Source organism: Castanea sativa, chromosome 4, assembly GCF_040712315.1.
Source record: "Castanea sativa cultivar Marrone di Chiusa Pesio chromosome 4, ASM4071231v1".
Classification (NCBI taxonomy): domain Eukaryota; kingdom Viridiplantae; phylum Streptophyta; class Magnoliopsida; order Fagales; family Fagaceae; genus Castanea; species Castanea sativa.
The window spans coordinates 47802349-47807985 of record NC_134016.1 but is presented as its reverse complement, the minus strand read 5'-3'; the positions used below and the strand labels follow the sequence as shown (position 1 = coordinate 47807985).

The 5637-nt window shown below is 35.2% G+C and overlaps 2 pseudogenes; both read right to left on the bottom strand.

Moving 5' to 3' along the window:
- LOC142633052 (uncharacterized) overlaps positions 1–1951 on the bottom strand; it is a 2805-nt pseudogene extending 854 nt beyond the window's left edge.
- Positions 1952–2039: 88 nt separating this feature from the next.
- On the bottom strand, positions 2040–2789 carry LOC142633051 (uncharacterized; annotated as a pseudogene).
- Positions 2790–5637: the final 2848 nt, after the last annotated feature.

Sequence of the window (5637 nt, the reverse complement as noted above, 5' to 3'; positions counted from 1 at the left end):
TCATCATATATTTATGAAATCCAATTTCATAAATATATACTTTAGTAACTATTTACTAAAGTAGTTAGGCCTAACATTTTGAATAACAAACCCATTAAACTTATCTCAAGGGAATATTTTATATCTTCGTTAAGATACTATGATTCCATCTTGAGAATATATGTTCCATCAACATTAAATGTGGTTGCTCAACATACTGAGGTTTTGACCGTTACTCTAGATCTCACTCCTGATATATCAAAGCAACCTTCACCTCATGATCAAGTCCATTATTCTCTCAGGATTAAGAGTTCATGCAAATATAAGTCGTGAGTTTATTATTCATTTGACAGTCGTTGGAAGAATAATAAATTTCACACAGTCCAGTTCAATATGTTTTAACTCTTAAAACATATCAACATATCAACTAGAAATCTCTATTTCCATGATCAAGACAAATCATCTTAGTTGATATGTTATAGTCTTCGCAGATGAAATGCCCAATTTTTATCACCGACTACGAACTACATTTTGAGTTTACAAGGAACTTATGATTTACATCTTCTATGACTAAATCACATACAATGCATTTCATGGACTATATGATAATGTCCCAATATTCATGTTACCATTATTTTTAGATAATAATAAAACAACTTTATTAAACACAACATTAAGTCATACATAATGTCATAAATAATAACATACATAGCATCATACAATAGTATTTAAGGGCACTAATCGTAACACAAAATAGAAGTAGTTTGATCACCATTCTCCATATCAAGCACATAGAAATCAGCAAGGAAAACCAAATCATTAACTTGCACAAAAACATCCTCAACTACACCCTTAGGATAGGCAATAGATCTATCAGCCAATTGAATCACAACACCAGTTTTATTCAAAAGTCCAAGTTTCAAAGAAACATATATAGAATATGGCATGACATTGACAGAAGCTCCTAAATCTAGCATGGCCTTCTCAAGTTGAGTGTTACCTATTGTACAAGGGATAGTAAACATACCTGGATCTTTGCACTTTGCAAGGAGTTTTCTTTGAATAATTGCAGAAACATTCTCCCCTACTCTCACATTCTCACATCCTTTAAGTTTTTGTTTCCTCTTAATTGTACACAGTTCTTTCAGGAAACTAGCATAACGAGGTACTTGTTTAATAGCATCTAAAAGTGGAATATTTACCTAGCATCTAAAAGTGGAATATTTACCTAGCATCTTAATTGTACACAGTTCTTTCAGGAAACTAGCATAACGAGGTACTTGTTTAATAGCATCTAAAAGTGGAATATTTACCTCGCATCTATGAAAAGTCTCATACAAATCTTTATTTTGCTCATCTTTTCTAGATTCTACTAAAGCCGAAGGAAAAGGAGGTACTGGTTTATAATCAAAAAGAGGTGGAAACTTACGCTTAGGTACCTCATCGTCATTGGGAATGTCCTTGTCTATAACGACTTTTCTCCTTTTATTGCTTTGACGACGCAGGGGCTGCCTTTACTGGAATCTCAACATCTTTACCACTTCTCAAAATGATTGCACTTGCATTTTCTCTTGGATTTACTATTGTTTGAGAGGGTAATTTCCCCGAACTTTGCACCTCTAGCTGACTAATTGCAATTGCCATCTGGCCCATCTGATTGTCCAAACTTTGAATATTGGCCCTCGCCTCTTGTTGAAATTGTTTCGTCTCCTATTGAAATTGCAAAGTATTAGTGGCAAGAGACTTAACAAAATCTTCTAAAGACATACCCGAATTAGAAGTTTGGCCCTATTGTTGTCTAGGGGGTATGGCTGCTTATATTGCTAGCAAATTGGGCAATTTTGAGTCTCGGACTGATTTACTTGTAGATTCCCATAGCTAAGATTGGGGTGATCCCTCCATCTCGGGTTATAGGTGCTCGAATAGGGATCATATTTCCTTTACGGTTGTCCAGGAAAACCACCTGCTTCATTCACTTGCTCTATGGGCTCCTCTTGAAAAGTTTGACACATATCAATTGGATGTCCTACTACCGAACAAATCCCCCAAGCTTTTGCCGTTTACATATTACCAACAACCATTTGACGAATAAGAGAAGTTAGACTCGCAATTTGTTGTTCAAGGGAGGAGATGTTTACTTCATTAATATACTTAGATGAAGGGTTAAGCCTAGTGCTAAATTGTTAAAAATTGGTTGCCATATTTGCAATCAAGTTTCTCGTGGCCTAGGGAGTTTTATCCACCAAAGCTCCCCCACTAGCGGCATCAATCATGCTCCTATCAGAGGGTAGAAGACCCTCATAGAAATACTGGATAAGTAGCTACTCATTAATTTGATGATAGGGGCAGCTTGCACATAATTTCTTGAAACATTCCCAATATTCATGTAGAGACTCTCCGTTGTGCTGCCTTACTCCAAAAATTTCTTTTCGAATGTTGGTTGCCCATGAAGCTGGAAAATATTTCTCCAAAAACAACCTCTTCATCTCGTTCCATGCTTTAATACTCCTGGAGGGTAGATAATAGAGCCAATCCTTAGCCGAATCCTTCAAAGAAAACGAAAAGGCTCTTAATTTAATTTTATCTTCACTCACCCCCATGGGCTTCATACTTGTGCATACCACATGCAACTCCTTTAGATGCTTGTGAGGATCTCCATCTGCAAGGCCATGAAAAGTGGGCAAGAGATGTATTAGTCCAGATTTTAATTCAAAAGTATTAGTAGCATCTAAAGTAGGGAATGTTATGCATAAGGGTTGTTGATTCAAATCAAGGGCAGCAAGCTCTTTCAAAGTTTGATTTCCAGCCATGACTTTCTTCTCTTCTAAATTAGAATAGTTAGCAAACAGGGAATCAAGAGCTAGATTGTGCTCTTTAGAATTTTTCCTAGCTTCCCTCCTTAACCTGCACAAAGTTCTCTTTATTTCTGAATCGTACTACAAATCACCTTGATTAGAAGATCAAGTTACAGTCATAAAAAATAAAGGAAACTCGAATAAACCATGAAAAACAACCCAGGAAAAATACAGAGTAATGAAAATAAATAAAAATTCTACGCTAAAACACAAAAAAAAATGCCTAAAAACCCTAGAAAACAGTGGAATCTGGCCCCAAGAGGGTGGGGCTAACAATCCAAAGGATTAAATAGTCTTGCTCAGTACGTCATTTACCTTCAGAAAACTATACTATCAAGGCCAAGTTCTACCGTAATCAGAATTCTGCCAAAACCGTAACTATTGAAGGCTAGCGATTTTTTTTTTTTTTGAAAATTTCAAGAACGAAAGAAGGATCACAAGAAGCACAAAAATCAACTAGAATCACTCTCCAGCAACGGTGCCAAAATTTGGTGTGCTGTCGCAGGCAACCAAAAATAAAACCTATACTCCTAAAAATATATGTACTAGTGCGAGTAAGGATTGTTCCCATGTAGAGTATCTAGCCTAGTTTTATGCTACGTGAACAAGGGAGGGGGGGTTTGAGTATAATGAAAACAATTTTAAGAAAAACAACTAAAGAACAATTTAAATTAAAGTATTGAATTCAATCAAAAAAACAAACCTTGGTCTAAGTCAACATCCACCACCAGAATTTTACAACTGATCATTGATGCAAGTATATATCAATTCACACTTTTAATATTCACCGTTGGAACTATTTTCCTATCTCTCCTTAGTTGCAGTTAATTAGAAAATAAGCGATCTAATAAACCCCAATTACTAAACAACCTAAGACAAGTGCTAAAGGTTTAATCTAGTAGCAGCCTTAAAAATTAGAGAGATCAATGAAACTAAACAACACACGCACAGGCGGTTGTATTTAATTTAGTTGAGCGTTCTTCCTAAGATCTAATAATTTTTGACGCAACAAATCATTAAATCTTGGTTGCTTCACAAATTAGAGGGATCAAACAATTATAAATTTGATATCTAACCTTGCAGTAAATTGCAACGAATAATAAACTAGTAAGCCTCCTAGTAATTAAACGAGACAATCATGAAAATAGGCATACAAGAACATCCGATACTTAAAGCATAAAATCAAACAATAAAAAACAAATTATATCTCACAGTTTTATTGATTCTGAGGTTTTCGTTTCCTTTGACCATATATAAAAGTTTTAGCCACGGAGGGCCATGATGAAAACTCGAAGGAGAAAATTAGAGAAGAGGGGAGAGAGAGGTGTGTGTGAAGTCTGATTTTTCCTCCCCCTTTTACACGTTAATTCCTCCTTTCCCAAACCTACAAAATCTTATAAAAATATTATAAATAATAATATCCAAATCTAACTAATTAAGGAAAAATATTAAAAATAAAACAAAGTCCTAATATAACTAGGAAAGTGGTGTTTTTCAGCTGGAATTTTCATGCATCATATCTAGAAGCTTCCAAAAATAAACACCATCAAATCCGTGTATTAGAATTGCAGGCTAAGGAATGTTCCAGAACTTCAACAGTGCAGGTGCAACAACTTCAAGCCTGATTTTGACCTTGAATCATCTCAATCGAAACTCAGATGAGAGAGTTATGCCCAGATTATGAAGAAATGTCAAAGTTGTCCAGAATCTAAGTTTTGCACTTAATGCCTCCATTTGCATCCTAAATCAAAATATAAGAATAATGAGTACATTTAGGCACCAAATGAGTGTAGAAGACTAAACATTAAGGGAGAAAAATATGACATTTTGCATTCTCATCAGTTAGCTTTGCATTTTTAGCCATCGGTGTTTTAGCATGTACAACATTTTCAAGTCCAAATCTCTTGATAAGATTTCTAGCATACTTTGCTTGGTTGATGTAAATTTTGAAATCCGTTTGCTTCACAAAATAATTCTTATCCTTTTGTATGAAAAGAGTAGAATCTACAAATCCTCTTTTGAATCCATGCTCAGTGAGATAGGCAGTCAACCTATCATACCATGCCCTAGGAGCTTATTTCAACCCGTAGAGTGCTCCCTTCAACTTGTAGACATCATCCGGTCTGTGAGGATCAACAAAATCCTTTGGTTGTTCAACGTACACCTTTTCTTGCAACATCCCATTCAAAAATGCACTCTTAACATCCATTTGATACAACTTGAAATTCAAATGACTGACTATGGCCAAGAGTATTCTAATGGATTCCAATCTTGCTACAAGTGCAAAAGTCTCATCAAAATCAATCCCTTCCACTTGTGTGTATCCTTGATCAATAAGTCTTGATTTGTTTCTAACAACTGGACCATGTTCATTTGACTTGTTCTTAAAAATCCACTTAGTTCCTATCACATTCACTCCCTTTGGTCTAGGAACTAACTCCCACACATCGTTTCGAACGAATTGATGAAGTTCTTCATGCATAGAATTTATCCAATCAACATCTTGAAGTGCTTCATCTACTTTCTTCAATTCAAATTGGGATAGATAGCATGAGTGAATAATTACATTCAAGGCTTTAGACCTCAACCTCATGTTATCATTTAGACTACCCAATATGTTTGTAACAGGGTGATTTAGTTTTACTCTAGAAGATGTACCTTTGACCAAAGATATGAAGGTACCTTTTTGTTCAGATGAAGAACTAGGCTCATTTTGTTATTGTTGGATTTCAAGAACAGGTGTAGATGGTTCTGAAAGCAATGGTTCTGCAACAGCATCATTTATCAATTTTAGTTCTTCATC